Here is a 17,502-nt window from a genome sequence, read left to right as displayed (position 1 = left end):
TATTGTTTACTTACCACTATATTATGAACAACCAAATTTATATATATATACATATATTTATTGATAGAAATTTAATAACTTCTATAAATATTAGTTTCTGTGTTTCAAACAATAGCGTAGAATTATTACTAATTATTTGTTATTTCTCCCATAAACAAAGTAAATTCTTGCTAAAAATATAAAATAATAAGGTTTGTAGTTTCATGGTGGACTGGTTTCCAACGTTGTTTTCGCAGAATTTGAAAAAGAAGCCAGTGAATAACGAACGATTACCACGGATCGGTGGTACGAAGCGAAAAAACAGAAAGAAAGCATCGAGGAACGCGAGGAATTCACTTTCCCCTAGGCCCGATATTTCCAGTGATTTTTCGTTTTTCTAATTTCTCTCTTCATACGGAACTTCATCGTTATACATATACTATATACATATAGCGCACACTACGCTTCAAAACGCTATACAGTACACACTATGCTTCAAAACATGCATGAATCTATCCCCACCATAACTATGATTCTCTAGCCGATCTAACTAAAAAGAAAACATAGTTCAGTTGAATGAATAAGACGCTATTATTTAGTGCTAACGATAAGTTCCTTTGTATTATCAAAAAATTGAAAATTGTCGATTAAATTAGAAATACTTGAAAGATAAAAAGAAAGAAAGGATCAAGTCTGAAAATTTGTTTTTAGAGAGAAACAGGTTCTAGTTGTTTCATTGACTATGGCGTTTTAATATGTTGGAGTGTTAAATTACTATCGGTAAATATATTTTAGTATTCTCAAAATCAATTAAATTTGTACTGTTATTACTACAGAGATGATTGAAAAAGTATCACAATTGCTCATTTCTGACAATGTATCACCGCTTATGGATATTTGACCATTTATAAACATAAACGGTAAGTTCATATAAATACTTAGATAATACTATTCTATCATAAGTTTGGACGACTTCATATGCATTTCCATAATGTGACAATATAACGTGATTGACAATATTTGAATTAAATGCTAAACTAAATTAAAGAAGGAATGAAAGAATAAAATTCATATATTTTTTACTTTGGAATTATAAGAAAAATCTAAAAAAATTGTTGAGTATACGATCTCTATATACCAAACTCACGATACATATACAAATTTCCCTCACTTTAAAAGCACCCGAAGATTAATTCGTGGTCAATCATTTCTCAAAAATGTGGTTACCATTCTCATAACCAACAAATGGTTGTCCACCAGCAGTCGAGAAAAACTCTCGATTATAGATAAAACGAGGATTCGATCGAATGAAGGTTGAAAGGAACACGAGTTTGTATCGTGATGAAGGGACAATCTTCCACTCGACTTGAAATTCTAAAACGAAGGGAACGCTAGGAGAAAAGGTATCGGATGTCGGATACAGTTCGCAGGTGCAGAAAGATAGGCAGGGCTATAGAGGGCGACGTGGACCAAGGAATCTTTGAAATTGGATCGGTTTTATGCTCGATGCACCATTTGGATCTCCGAGCAGTCGATTTCCTGCGAATAGATTCTCGGCGACGCGACTAATCGATTTTACCACTCGATTTGCGACCAGATCCCTGCTGAATGATCGATTCAGTCCGTCATTCGTCCATGTTGAAAAGTGAAGAGAGAATGTCTTTCAATCCTTAATTTGAACAAGAGTGATTTTGTGAAATATACGTAGAACTTATTTCAAAGTATCACACATTAGTATGAAATGTCAATTTTCTGAGGTTTTCAGAAATTGTTATTATATCTCGCGCCTTGAGGTTCTATAGTTTTTGTGTGTTGACCATGTAATGTTATACTATGTTATAGGGAACTATATAAATAGTCTAACAATGGAAGTAGATACGAAAAGACTTTATAGGAAAGTCGTTCGAAAATATAACTTTGTTAACAATATAACTACCTTGACTAAATTGAAATCTAATACTAAATAATTTTGCAAGAAAACTATTGGAAAGCATTCATTGTGTAAGTATAGCGAGTTTTTAAATATTTCCCAACATTACCTAATCTCACCATCTCAATTTATTAAAGCCAGCAATTCTAGAATTGAAAAATGCTTCGAATGCCACACACGTTCAAGTACAAAAATAAAAATCTACAGATATAGAATTGAGTGAATAGAAAAGAGATGTAAAAATTTCATATTCTACTCCCTAAATCTTTTGTATGGTTATTTTCGTCGCATAAGATGTTGCGTTATTGTACAACAAAATTGATTTCAATTTATTTACAAATATGATTCCTTTATATTAATTTATACATAACAAAGCTTTATACAATTTATATAATAAATATATTATATATTTTAGATTGTTATCCATGAACAAAAAGATATTTAACGTATTAAGAAGATCTTTAGTACAAAATTGAAACAGCTATCGTCTATATTATCGTCCCTTTCATATTTTCCTCAAACTTAAGATTTGTTAGCAGAAGGAAATCACAACCTGATATGGTATGATCATATCTTTTTTATCCCATCATGCATTTGCAAAATGTGAGAAACGTAATAATATCTCGACTAATTTCACCAACCCTCCGATATATTATAAAAACAGTAATTGATACGCGTTCTCCAGGTGCGAACAACGCAAACCCTCGACGAGGAATGCGACGAAACCGAACACAACTGAAAATGGTTTTCCAAGCAGTGAGGCGGCCGTCCGTTCCACACCCGCTTGTTGGTTCGCCGTTGAAGCAGCCACGACTTTGCTAAATAAAATCATTTTCGCGGCCGGCGATACTCTAGGGAATAATTACGAGTGGTGGCGGATTACGCGCGTGCACCAGCCTGGCTGCCTGCTGGTACACGGTATCGATGAAATACCGATAATCGATTGCCCTATACAAGGCATATATCCGGTAGGTCGATGGCTGAACACGCGCCTACTGTTCTATACCCGGCAATTTGTACCGGTGCTGGCGGCGGTGCACGCGGTTGCATTATAATACCGCCGCGGCCCGCTTATTATTTACGAGCGATGGCTGGCTGGCTCCAAGGGGTGGCAATATATCGACACCCCGCGGAGTTTCCTCCTTTGGCTACTGGTTACCATTCATAATGGAGTATAATGGCCCCCTTTCCGTCGTTCCGTGGCCGAGCCACAGAGCCTACAATCCAGGAGTTTAATCCGCAGTCAAAGTGCAACAACCCCCCATCGCCGTGTACTAGCCAGCTTCTGTATATATACATATATATATATATAATTCTAGCTGTATTTCGCTTTTACTTATGTTCTGTATTTAACCGTAGAGACTGTCGTGGATGAAATTTCAACCTCTCGCGAATTTCTGTTGTGCCGTAATAATACCATTGCAGTGTTAGTTATAATCTAGTAAAATAATAATTTTTGTACTTATTGTCTAATATTTAAAAATGGTAAAAAGTTAAAGAGATATTGTTATAAACCACTGCAAAGCAATAATTTTTCTACTTTCAATCCAGCATCTTTAATATTTAGCAGCGATAAAAGATATAGTGAACACTATTGATCTCTAATATAAAAATAGAATATACTGGGGTGGAATTTTATAATATGATATTCTTTGATTATTAGTTCTAGGGTTTAAATTTGTTTGTATTTATATTTATATTGTAATCCTATCAAGAGGAAAAATTTCTTTTATGAATTGTTAATAGTAAAAACTTATTCTTTCTGACGCTTTTCTGAAGAAGACATAATGCATTAAAATTAATTATTCATTTAGTTACCAATAGGGTTTGCAATTTTAAATCTTGTCATGGGAATCGAAGAAAAACTAGGCTTGCATGAAGACTTGGAAAAAGATGCTTTTGAAAAGAGAAATTTTGGTAGCAACCGTGTCGCAATAGCAGGGAAGATATAGTGAAGACTGAATAGAGAAAATGATTCGATACTGGTGATGAAGGGATGTAGTTTTTATTTGAAGCAGAATAGTAATTAGAATATAATAGAATAGAATAGTAATATAATAGGTAGAAATATATCAGGTCCTTTAAAGGTACAACTCATATGAAAATATCACACAAATCAAAAACAGTATTGTTTAATAGTACCGCGTTTCCTCTAAACAATCGCCAAAACACTACATTCTTTACGTTCCGTTTCCAGATTTCAACAAACTACAAAATCACTACTATCTACATACACCAATACAACCACTAGGATATCCAACTATAGGCACCAACACTGTAAATCGAACCAAAAAACAGCCAAAAAAAAAAAAAGGAAAAGAAAGAAAAAAAGAGATTGAAAGTAAAAATAGAATATAAACAATATGCCGCTGAAAAATCGAGAAACGAATAATCGTTTCCATTTACCCGCTGCGTTTTTCTAAACGGTAAAGAAAGGTGACGCTCGTGAAATTTCGTTCGATAAAAATTTCAATACAAAACATAGAAAGTGTGTGTAGGAGAGAGAGAGAGAGAGAGAGAGGGGCCAAAAAATCGGGGGTGGAGCAGAGAACGGGATCGCGCTCAAAATCGAAAATCAATGGAAACATCGATATTTGTCGAATACTTAAAAAGCACGATCCCGCGGAAAAGCGGCGAAACACAAGCGGACGGCCCCGCTGGGATGGCTTTTAAAATTTTTTCGACTTCCATCAATATTTGCTCTGACTTCACTGCCCCTCTCTTCCTACACCCACTGCTGTGTTCACCTCTCCGGCTGGGAACGCCGAGCTTCACCCTCTACCTGTATCGACCGTGTACACGTGTGTGCAGCCACGTATATTTGCTCGTGGCTGGCTCAAGTGCGCGTTTTGGAAGCCAATTCTGAATTGGATCCTTCGAATCCTCGTCACGGATCAGGGAAGAGTGTATAGTGTTGCCGAACGTCGGGTAAATAGACGCTGTATTTGTTTCCTTTTCCTTTTTTTTCTTTCCCTTTTTTACTTGTTTTTCTTACTGATTCTATTTTCTCGTATTTTAGGAATGAGAGGAAGAAAGAGTTGATGAAATTATAGCATTCAAAGTATTGATTGATGCATGAGAAATGTAACATTATGTAAAATAATTACATTGATATGTGTAAATATTGAAAATGTTGGGTTTTGCAAATAGTGTACAAGTATAATATTCTAGTAAGTATGCAATGGAATGTTTCTGGTGCAGTATCTCAATTAATTCAAAGTACAGAGTAATTTGAGGATATGCTTTTGAGGATGTAGATCAATGTTTTCTATTGTTTTCTAACAATGCTCTCAGTAACATTAGCCATCTCAAAAGGGGTCGAATTGCTTATAAGTAATAACAATCCTTTAGTATCTAATACATGATACAGAAAATAAAAGATTAAGCACTAAATTACAATAGGATATCAATACACATTACTGTTATTTAAAGTAGTTAGGTAAAATAGAAGTTCTGGAGTGAAACAAAAATTCATTAAAGACATCAATGCACTATTCAATAACTTCATCAAATACTACTTAACAAACTCCACCCCTTTTTTTTCAGAGTAGTCACAAAAATTTCTTATATGTTTCAACCACCAATCCTAACGTATTATTTATTTAAAGAACATAAATTAGTAAAAAATCAGTAAACATTATCAAACAGGAAAAAAGGAAAGATCTAGATAACATGAATAAATTTTACAGTGAAACCATTCGGAAATCAGAGCAACAAAATGGAGCGCGCCACTACGTTCCAGAAATTCTCGCGAGAATATCGTCGGGAAACGTGGCCGCTTCTTTGTGAACCGCTTCGTCTCTATTTCTACTGATATATATCGAGGTATTTCATTGGGCAATACTTTATTATCTTCCTCGGGTTATGAAGCGGGGTGGTCGGTCGACGAGAACTCGGGATGAAACGGGACACAGAATGGGATGTAGAGGGTTGAAAGAGTAGAGAAGAGAAGGGCAGTGGATGATGGAAAGGGAAAGAAGGAGAGAAACAACGAAAAGAGGGAAGAGAGAGAGGGATAGAAACAGAGTAATAGAGCAGACACCGGAGGCCACGGACACCAGCGTTTGGTGCAAATCGTACTCCTGAGGGGTGTCACGAAACAATTCCCAACTGAATAATATTAGTATCTAACAATGGACGTGCTAAATTGAAATACAGCGAGAGGACTGCGTCGCCCCCCTCTGGCTTCTCCGTATACAGGGTGTTCTGTAACTGGTGGTGTGAGACTCTTAAACGGTTCACGGATCCTTGCTTATATAGCAAATAAAGAATAATTACTTTTGCTGTCACGAATAGAATAAAATTCATCTAAAATCTAAAAATAAATCTATGTAAACGTACATAGAACATATACATAATACATTATCAATTTCCTTTTTTTAAGATCAGATTTATAATCAAGATCTTGATTCTTTTAGGCAGTTGAATTTATAATATTGATAGCAAAATTTTATAATACAAGGCATATGCTAGAAGATACAAATGCTAATAAATTCTTATAAATAAGAATAACAGATACTAGTGATGCATTTGTTGCATTGATTCAATTTTAACTAACAATTGTCGCTAACGTAATTGTTACTCTTTAATTTTTGTTACATTTCCACAAAATAACTTATTGTTAGAGAAGCAAACACAAGAGTGGACATTGTGTTAGAGCAAATATTATTATTTAGAATAAAGAAAGAAAAGAAGAATGGTTTCATAAAGGAAGATAACTCCAGAGATAGTTGTATTTTAGTAGCAATGAATGAGAATATGGTAAAAACAAAGAAATTTTATTCTTAGTTCATTTTTTTACATAAAACCATTCTATTTCCGATTATGCCACAAGTTATGGGACACCCTGTATATCCCTGTCTCTATTTTACTCTCTGTACGAAGACTGCACCTCCCATTGAAAATGTGTGTGCAACGAAATTTCTATTACTCCCTCACGGATTACGTTGCCGCGTCCTCCGGCTAGGATGGCTCTGTACCTTTTTCGTCTACGTGTTGGTTCGAACAGCGCGCATAGTACCATCGCACATAGTTGCAGAGAGAATGGAACGAAACTCGCCGGTAGGGTGAGGAATAGCATGCAAATGAAATATTAATTAAATCTATTAAAATTCTCTGTCTCCGTTCACGACCTCTCCTTTCTCGTCTGTTACCGTTCCACGTTTCTACCATCTTCTGATTCTTCTGCTTTTTTTGGAAGAATCTTTGTTGTCTAAACGAACTTACAACGCTTTGTTTCTTTTATTTTTATTTTTATTTCCTTTATTTATTCTCCTTTCTAAGAAAGATTTAGCTTCGATTTTTTATCCGACCTTATGATTATTTATTTTCTTTCCAGGGTACTTTGATGACGTCTTTTTTCTTGTTTAGAGCGGTTTTTAAAGCGTACTTAACTTCGTGTCTAAAGCAGTTTCTGATTAACACTTTCGCACCCGGCCATTTCTCCACTTCGCTAGAACTGAAAGCCGCGCCGAAAGGAGTAAGCCCAAAGCTGGTTCCTGCAGGTTTCTGTCACTAACAGAAGGGTACGAATTATAAAATTTATCTTCCAATATCAACTTTACTTCTTGGGCTTTTTAAACTTTATGTAAAGTAGGCTGCTAATAACTTAGAAGATCTTAAAGATTTTGATTGATGAAAAAGAATACCAGATAAGTATTGCAGGAAGATTTGGAAAGAGAGACACTTGTATTGTATTATGCTAGTATATCTAGTATAAAATTATTGATTTGCCAATAGCAAACAACTATATATAGCTAAATTATCTTATATATCTTATATAAGTTGAATTTTGTTTGCTGATAAGAACAACAATTGTAATTGATTACAATTTTTCATTTTAATTTCAAAGTTAAGAAGCAAAAACTATAATAAATAGACTTCTCGGTATCAGCGCAACGATATGGTATAAAGTAGAATATTATACTGACATAGATCCTGACATATATGCATAACTTCTAACGGTATGTCACATGGCATTATACAGTTAAAAAACGACCCAATTAATAGACTAACAATATACATCATCGGAGTAATTGAAAGTTTGCAAGATAAAGAATCGAATCGGCAAAAACTCGCCTTCCACCCTCCGCTATTACTTTCCTCCACCTCCACCCTCGAAGCCGCCCTTTCATCGGTTATACGTGCGCGTATTTCACTGTTCCGGGCCGCGGTGTTTCGGCCGACAAGGCCGCGCCACCATCAAATTCATTCTATCACTCGGGCATATTCCATTAATTACTTTCACTTTGCGTCAATGGCATTTCCATTTCAATGATCGTCGTCGCCCTCGCCTCCACGCGTCGACGCCGTTTCCACTGCCGGCATCCCCTTCCAATGGAATTCGCCATTGAATTACGTTTTGTATTGTAAGTGAAATATAACAGCCGCCTATCTATCTGGAGGCGGAGTCTTATTTCCTTTCAATTATGTATTTTCTTTTTCTTCTTCCTTCTCTTCTTTTGTACTTTTGACCTTTTCGCCTTTTTTTTGTTTCAGTTTTCAAAAGCAACTTTGTTAAAAAATTTCTTTTCATAATTTCAATAGAATATGAATAAAATGAGAATTAATTACAGTTCTTCATTCCAATAGAGAATTATAAATCAGTGGTTGTTAATTAATAAAAGAGAACAGTAGATTGATAAGCGTGTAAACTAAAGTTTACAAAATAAAAGAAAAGTAGAGAAAACACATCTTTTAAGATCCTTACAAAATTCTTATCCTATTTTTCACAAATCTTAATAAGAGATACACTATTCTAGGAAATTGGTAAATCAACATTTTGCTTGAGATATTTTATTTAAAAAATATACACCAAAATAAAACGTTAAACACAAGAAAAGGATTAATTCAAATTCCAACGAAAGAGAAGGTGGAGAAACAATTTCTCGCGAGATTTTCTCTAAGCTCTTCTTCGATTCTCGACAAATCTTAATAAAAGGAAGACAAGGTATACTCTCGACATACAAAAATTCAAGAGAAGATCCTGACCGCAGTTCATTCAACGAAAAAGAATATTATCCCGTGTATCCCGCGATCTTAGCATCGCATAATGTTGAAGTGTGCAACAATAAAGCAAAGAGAACGTTACAGGTACTTCTTTCACGCAGAAGACGTTGCATTCGTCGACTGCGTGTACTCGTCGAGATCTTCGAGGAACGAGGACGAGAGTCGTGGTTCGTCGAACGATGTTCAAAAGGAGAATAGGGTCAACACGGTGTAGAACCGATTTGCCTGTTCGACTGTTACCGAAGGAAAAAGAGAAAACGTGGACGATTGGATGGACGAAGACGAGGAAAAAGAGACGGGGGAGGTTGGAAGCGAAGCCGATGGAGCGGACGATCCTTGTTATTGTAGCCATAATGGATGGGCAAACAGGAGGACACGAGATCGAAACCGTGGCAGGTAAAACGTGGCTCATGGTCTCGTTGTACCTGCGTAAAAGCCGTGTCACGAGTCAAACATTACATAAGAATCCGATTTAACGCGTTATACGAGGTGAGCGACCATTCTATAAGATCAATAAGACGAATCTTTTAGCGAATTATAAAATCTTTCTTTTGGGGGGAATTTATAATTAATTTATTTTTTATGTTTGCTTTTTTCTACTTACTAAATTGAAAATCTTGAGCAAAAAGTTGTTCATTCAATTTCGTAGAATTGATGATTGTTTCTTCTCTCTCTTCTTCATTTTCGCTTAAATTGAGGGCTTTGTGTCATTGGAGTGCGCTATTAGTTGTGTGGTAAACGTTTATTCAGATTGTTGGATGTTGAACCTTCTGTTAGTTCTATGTAAATACAGAGATCTTTCTGGAAGTTGTCTTTCAAAGCATTATTCATTACTATGTCTACTTTCTATTTTAAAGTCTAAATACATGGAGCCTGACTTGGTAATTAAGAAAAGTATACACTGAATATCTCTATGCAACATACAGAGTGTTTCATAATACAGGCAACATTTACTTGTACTTATTTATAATTAAAATTTATAATTAAAATTATTTATTATTATTTATTATTTATAATTAAAATTTGAAATTTTATTCGTTTGTAGTAAAACCTCAACCTTGGTGGATTTTAATTTTAAAAATTAAGAAAACGCAAATACTCAGATGCATCTATGCATTTCCAAACTTATGCTAAGATAACCTCTCTTGGTCATTCTAAATTACGCTTCTACATTTTCTGCGCTTATTTCTGTTACACCTTCTATACTTCATATAAGTATTAAAAAAAGAACTATAGATATAATTTTCTGTTTTATAGTGGCGATGCAACCTCGTTCCAATATCATGTCGATCCCGAGACACGTACTCCTGATCCATTGTCCTTTTTACAGGCCACGTGATCTCGAATTCGTCCGGAATAGTTTCGCGGTGACAATGAGCATACCTACTCCTTCTATCCTCTCCCTACTTCGCGATCCAGCTTTCTTCCAGGGGCAACGGATATTGAATACCGTTTCCACATGCCCACCACGTAGCCAGATCGCGAGGATCACGATTCTATCACCCCCTTATCGCGGTGACCTTAACGCAACGCGGGTTTTCAGGCCACCGATCTCCCTTCCTCTTTCCCCTTGCCTCAATTTCTCTCATCGAAGATCGTCCATTATTCGACGATATTAAAATTGTCTTCTATAATCGAGCTGCGGCTTGAATAATTTCCGGGACAGAACGTTTCCAGGTATTGGAGTGCCTTCGACCTAGTATTTTAATGCAGAGGGATTATGATGCTTTCATGAATCCTCGGTATAATGATCTTTTTGTTTCTTTGTTTTGTTTCGTTTTTTCTTTTTTAGGTTATGATTGCTTGATGATGATAATTTTTGAGGTTAGGATGTGAGGAATGCTAAAATGAAGTTTTGAATAAATTTCATATTAATATGGACAGATCAAGTACAATTTAGTGAGTGTGAATTTCTATGCATTTGTAGGAAATTTCAAAGTGCAAAATTGCACAGAATGCATGTAATTCTGAAGAAATCCCTATAACATTTGGTAAGTGATACAATTTTCTATCGAGGCTCTACTTTCTTAATTATATTCTCAAAAATATGAATTTGCATAAAAATCCGTAATCTAGTTATTACAATGCATGACGAAACAATTAGTTGATGATTAAAATACATTTAAACGGAAAACCAAAGATTGGAAAGCTAAAGGTATTCATTCTTAGGATATTAATAATCTAATCATGAACAAGATTTTCAATTTCTCTAATTTTTCCAGACCGATTGCAATTTTGAGAAACATTTCAAAATCAGCTGAGTGTAAATGCAAGTGTCTTAAGTATTTTGGAATCTCCTTGAAAATATTCGGGCCCAATTGTATGGCATTGAAAGGTATTCTGGCGCGGGGGCAACGTATATTAATCCGGGATTACTTTCGAACGTGCGACTAATTTAATTTTTCGTCTCCCCTCCTCGCGATCTCTTTCGTGACCCTTCAGCCCGTTGTCAATTGCAGGTCGACACCTTTGCCCCGTCGCGTGCGCCTAATCGCTTTAGAATTAACTGCACCCCTGCGTGCTTTTGTGGGGACCTTCGATATCTTGGGGACGAGCATTCACTGAACGGGACTCGCTCCCGGTTTCCTTTTAATTTGACGACCAAACGCATGGCTTGACACGCAACAGTGTCTCCAAACCTTATTTGAAATTCTAAAGTACAAATTGAGATGCGATCTCACGACCAGTTCCAATTTGTTACCAGCATAGATCTAGGAAAAGATACAATATATTTTCACTGCTTAAGCACATGCAATATATTAATTATTTTATTCATTCGTTGATTATTATTAAGAATTATAAAATTACTTTTTTAGAGGTAAACAAAATAAACATTGCTATACACATGTAAAGCTTTAAAAGTTACTAGTACTAATAGTAACTGCTTTTGCACAGGAGGAGCAAGTTAAGTAATAAAATAAGATACACTTTATAAATCATTTCCACAAACTGTAAATCATCTGATTATTCTACTTAAGGTAAATTTATCATTTATCATTAATATTATTAGTAGTATACGTTAGTTATATATATATAAGAAGGTCTAGAAAACATTGCATGATTTTGTTTCTTTTTGTAGCCAAGATACCAAACAAGAGAATGAAAGATCTAAAATAGAATTGCCAATAAACTGTGAAATTTATTAAAGATACCTTAGTTCAAGAGAAATCTAAAAACGCGAATAAATACAAGAAAATTGATAACGTCGATGATCATGTAAATGTTAACCTAAACCTAACATAACCTAACATTCGCAAATGCCATACAGGTGAACAGGAATGTGAGAAACGGCGAAAAAGCGGCAGATAGGCATCGCGGCCAAGTCGAAAATTGTGACGTTGCTCGGCATTTGGTACAATTTTTTCCATGAAGTTAATGTTAATCAGTGGCGGACGTGACGTGGATGGAGGGTGCTCGACTGGATTTCATGTCGGCCGCTGCCAGGCTTGTACAGCCTGTATGCCATAAACGTGCTGCCATAAGTACTTTGGCAATATACATCCCGGCATCGGGACTCATCCATTACAACAGGCTAGCGCGTGATCGTGCAACCACTCGTGGAGCACCGGCGCGCAACGCAGAATCATTTTGTACCGTTCATTTCGGAACGACAATCCACACCACCAGCGAGACTTTCCCATATTTTCGCCCGATTCTTTTTCCGAAACGGACCCGCGAAAAATGACGTTTTATTGCTGCTATGAAACACACACACGAAGGCCGAAGTGCTGTTCGAGTGGGCACCGAATTTTCGACGGTCCATGACGATCCTCGAGGACCGAGCTTTGCCGTTGCCATTGTTGCATGTTTTCAAAGTTCATTCGCCTGTTGATTGACAAATTTTTGACTTGGTGGAGCGGCAGAGATCGAACGATTACTGTTGCGTGATACATGCTGGTTATCTTCGAAGAAGAAATTTTTCAAGTTCGTAGTTGATTTTATAACTAAATATTGAAGAGTTAGAAAGAGATTGAAAATTTTTATCAATCTTTTATGGATTCGTTAAGAGTGTACACGCAATAAAAGGAAAAAGAAAATTTGAATTCAATAAATATATTACTTATAAAAAATACTGCCTCAACGTCAATTTCGAAATCAACTTTTGTTATCTACATTTGCAATTCATCTAATGTTTTGATTCGCTTATTTATATTTGTTTTTGTTTATTTTTGTTCCAGGTTTGTTTATATAGTGGATTACCTTATATACACTATAAATTTATATATATAATTATACATAATTGATTATAACCATGGTGAGTTGGTGATTGCCAAATTTATATCTTTCATAAGGTAGTATGCAACCGCGTTCCAGACATTCTCGCGATATATTGAGTTTTTTCTTATTATCTATCCATCTATCATTGTCTAGTACAGTAGAAGGATAACGATATATCCTCTAGAGTAGGCGATCTTTGTTCGTAACGATTCTACAGGCAACAAGAGATCGTTGCACAATGAGACCCGCATAAGAGGTATTAGGAGTACGCGTGTACGCATCGCTATACACAACCAGTGGTTTTCAACATGATATACGTAAACTCAGGATTAACTCCTTTATCCTTTACCAATTCCATAATACCACTTCAACGATCCACTGGGCAAATGAAAAAATAACGAAACAACTAACTCGGTAACTTGTGATAAACGGAAGCATTATATCTTTTAAACTGATGAAATCATCAAGCGATCTCTGAATATCGACAACATTTAGAAAATATATTCTAAACAAAGAATGCTGCATTATGGAAGGACAATCTATGCAATTGTAAGCTTTAAATCATTCCTTACCAACCTACGTCTAAATGTATTAACTGATTACTATACCGTTGTTCGTTAGAATTATATCGCATTACTAAATTAATAGAATATATAATTTTTTAAATTACATTCTGCTTATTTTTAGTGCTTTTGGAACGTAATCAGGGTTACATATGTATTAATTTAATATTACAATTCGACTACTTAACACCACGACATATGAGAAGGATAATGACATTTGAATTGCAACGATTAGGAAGTTCCCTTGGATGACGCGTGAAGGACGATGAAGGAAGGCGCGCCATTAAAAGACGGACGGCCATTAACATCCGCAAAACGCTGTCAATTGACCGTCCACAAAACAACTCTTTAACCTTTTCTTCGTGGACACCCCTCCCCAAGCTGTTCCCTTATACCGGTGCTCCACGATTCAAAAATCGCGTGCGTTCTTTCACGCACGCTTTACTCATGGGGGTCCCCAAGCAAAATGCACACGCGCGTTCCACATCTCGTCTAACTCCGGTCTCTTCCATTCACTCGCGTTATGTATAGTGTACAGTGCCATGTAAGTATAATAAATAAGAACGCTTGAGGACCCATTGTGCCGATTGTTTTCGATGGCCTCGTCGAAAACGACGAGGCCTGTCGGCAGGGTGCACGCCACGGGGCACATACACATACACGCATGTACTGACAAGTATACCTATATACATACAAGCGTGCATGCGTATATACATGCACGATTTTTCTTTCTGTTTCTTCCTGTCTCTTTTCCTTCCTAACGATTTCCTTGTTCAGGTCTTTTCTACATACTTCTACTCTTACACGGTCCAATTTTTTTCCTTTCTTTTCTACCTTCTTCGTTGCCCATATCCGCGAAAGTCTCTTAAATACTCCTTTATTGCTGTAAGGAGAAAACAAGAACTCAGCAGGATCCCTGAATGCAACCACGAAAGCTGGATACTCGGTCACAGTAATACGACGTGTACGTGCTCACTGGCCGTGCTCGAGTACGTACTTGCAGCCTTTTCCTAGCTTGGTTTAAGACGGTATTTCGAAGCGGACCACGAGCTTCCAGTCCATCAAGCAACTGATCCTGCCGCTATGTGATTCCGTATAATGCTCCTTCCTAAGTGTTCCTTCGTCGATCCTTTTCCATCGATCCTCCGAATGCATGTATCATGCATCAGCTAAAGATAAAAAACGCTCGGGTGACTTCGTGGACCTAGATACGTATTGTACTACATAAAGAATGCAATCGGCCAGTGAAAAACGAAGAGAAAAGGTGTAAAGCAAAAAAAGGTACTAAATCAATTGCCATTTTAATAGATTCTACTTCGTTGCTTTAAAATTACAGGCATTTATCAAAACCATCGTCAGATTTGCTTTAAAATAAAAAGAAAAAAAAACTAACAGGATGCAATGAAACTCAACAAACGGATGGAAGTTTAAAGCATATAAGAGTACTAAGGAGACAGAAAAAGCGAAGGAGGATCAGGTACTTCTGCAACGGCTGCTGCGTCGAATAGAAGTAATATTAACATAAGGCGACGATAAAGAACAAGCGAGCAAGGGCGAAAGAAAGACTATATATAATTTAACGACGCTAAGCAAGGGAGGACGGTCATTTTTTTCTTGCGCAGCGTGGCCGTAGCACGATATGGGTGGGTTCGTTTTCCAACCGTAGCTTGTGTGTGCACCCCACTTACCACGGCATTTTCGCGCATTAGCCTGCGATAGCTACGTAGGAAAATATAAGGCGTATATAGGCAACCTTGGGTACCTACTCGTGTCACCCATTTCGGGCATTACGATCCCATTTCTGTGGCTATTATTATCCGGACTCAGATCTTAAATGCGTCTGCCGGATATTGCCTCTTCGGCCGTGCCGATAAAAATTTCCATGCAAATTATCGCAAGTTACGCCCACTAACTTTTCTCTGTCTCTTTCTTCTCGTTCATTGCTTGCTTGATTTGTACCTTAACTGTCTAAGCTGTCTTCTTCTTTTTCTCTCTGTCATCTTTAGAATTTGATTCTAATTTTACGCCAATGGAGATGAGCTGTGCATTTAGGAAAAGAGAATGTTGAGTGAAATCGAATATTTTTTATATATATTCTTGCATATTATATATTGCCAAACTTTCTAATTCATGTTCCTTGCAATGTACATTTAGGGACATTTAGAATATTTTAACTTAACATGAATAATCATTGTATACTTACCATCTTGATTAGTACATTTTGTTGGATATTTCCTTCAATTTATAATACCAATAGAAATATTTAGGTATTCTATTTTTCACAACTTACCCTGTACATATTCAAGTAGTTATTATATTAATACATGATTTATATGCTTAGGTGTGTATGCGTATAAATTGAGTAACCAGAAAAGTATATCTACAAGAAGAAGAATATAACTTGGGACAAAGAACGGATAGAGAATCTTCTTTCGTATAACTTTTTAATTAACCAAACAATACTCGTTAGCCGAGATTATTATGATAATCTGTTGTGTACCACACTTCACCTCGTTACTCTGTTATTCATCGGGTATAGAACGAAGAATACAACATGCGGAAACAGCTAGCGGCCAATCAGTTAAGTCGAGCATTGTTTCGAACAAACGCGCGAGAGCAGAGGGTAGCCCCTAATCCTTGCGGCCTATCGAAAATCCATGATCGAAATATATCTACTCTGTCAAACGCATGCGTACCTAGATCGGTACCCTTTCGTCCGACAAGGATTTTTACGGCTTTCAATCCTGTCAGAATGAAGGACGTGTCGCCTCTGGATTTGCCATCGAAATCTTTGTTATGTACTTTGCCATAAATCAGGATGCGCTTCAATCGATGCGTTATGATCCGATCAAATTGCAGAATATATTAAATCAACGCAGACGATATTTCCTCGACGTTTTTTTCCATTCTCGCTCTTCTTACTTAAATCTAAACTAAAACTCATTATTTTTTAGTCAATTACATTTGAATTAATTTACTCATCTTTTTCCTCATATCTCATTTTCATTAAGATTAACTTTAAAATTTATCGATTCGATGACTAGAAATCACAGTTGTCCCCTCTTCCATTTCACCAATGAAAGAAAAGAACCAATATTTTTATCTAGTGAAGTATATAAGTGAAGATTTCAAGAGAAAAACATAATAAGTATATACTTTTGTGGATCTTTTTATTTTAACATCACCTCATGATTAAACAGAGTAATTTTAATATGAGATCATTGAAAATGAAAACAGCCTGCAAGTTCAGAGATGTAAGTCTTACAAATAGTTAATAAGTTGACAAAGTTTTGTTTAAAACAAAGGTACAATTATCAAGACAAGCAATACATACTTTAATATTATGAGAAGCAATTTGAAAATTTTAAGAGAATGGAATAACTCGTGTATAACTCCAGAATCAAATAAACGAGTAACTTTGGATTGCAGGATTGATCGACGAGATACTAAATTTTGAAACAGCTTTTCTGTAATAAATGAAAAATATAATTTATCATATTCTTCTCCTATACTCTTTAAATATAAAGATAGTAATGAAAAGACCGAGCCGAAAAGAAATTAATGGTGAAAGGGCTCGATGTTACGTCTCCGTATTTCATGGATGAGTTTTCACTGTGGTTTCCCAGCCCCTTGTCTAGCTGTGGGTTACGCGGCGACATTGATGGGAGAACTATCGTCCACGGCCGGTAACGTGGGATTACCATGGCCAATAATTTCGCGGGGTCGAATTTGTTTGATATACTATATCCATTGTGTGATCCATAGAAAGAGGCTTCCCACTCTCTATTGTGGCCAGGACGGTCG

At 36.2% G+C, this 17,502-nt stretch overlaps 2 long non-coding RNA genes across 7 annotated transcripts; both read left to right on the top strand.

The window, feature by feature from the left end:
- Positions 1-750: 750 nt before the first annotated feature.
- Positions 751-4,198, top strand: LOC138178314 (uncharacterized). Of its 3 annotated transcripts, XR_011172679.1 has the most exons (5): positions 751-899; positions 2,325-2,470; positions 2,595-2,877; positions 3,724-3,996; positions 4,107-4,198. It is a non-coding gene; the product is annotated as an uncharacterized LOC138178314 (long non-coding RNA). The 3 variants fall into 3 exon arrangements; XR_011172676.1 differs by lacking the exon at positions 3,724-3,996; XR_011172678.1 differs by lacking the exons at positions 751-899; positions 3,724-3,996 and adding an exon at positions 1,838-1,980.
- A 1,074-nt stretch (positions 4,199-5,272) lies between these two features.
- Positions 5,273-16,090, top strand: LOC138179281 (uncharacterized). 4 transcript variants are annotated; one of them, XR_011172996.1, is made up of 12 exons: positions 5,273-5,734; positions 7,248-8,587; positions 8,671-9,313; positions 10,710-10,908; positions 11,140-11,301; positions 11,377-11,735; positions 11,813-11,895; positions 11,997-12,841; positions 13,096-13,684; positions 13,823-14,979; positions 15,035-15,175; positions 16,040-16,090. It is a non-coding gene; the product is annotated as an uncharacterized LOC138179281 (long non-coding RNA). The 4 variants fall into 4 exon arrangements; XR_011172995.1 differs by having other exon boundaries at positions 15,035-15,208; XR_011172994.1 differs by lacking the exon at positions 16,040-16,090 and having other exon boundaries at positions 15,035-15,929.
- The last annotated feature ends 1,412 nt before the right edge of the window (positions 16,091-17,502 follow it).

This window comes from Bombus flavifrons, chromosome 1, assembly GCF_040668555.2.
Source record: "Bombus flavifrons isolate JBK064 chromosome 1, iyBomFlav1_principal, whole genome shotgun sequence".
NCBI lineage: Eukaryota > Metazoa > Arthropoda > Insecta > Hymenoptera > Apidae > Bombus > Bombus flavifrons.
Note: the sequence above shows the minus strand (reverse complement) of the source record. Positions and strands in the feature narration are given on the sequence as shown.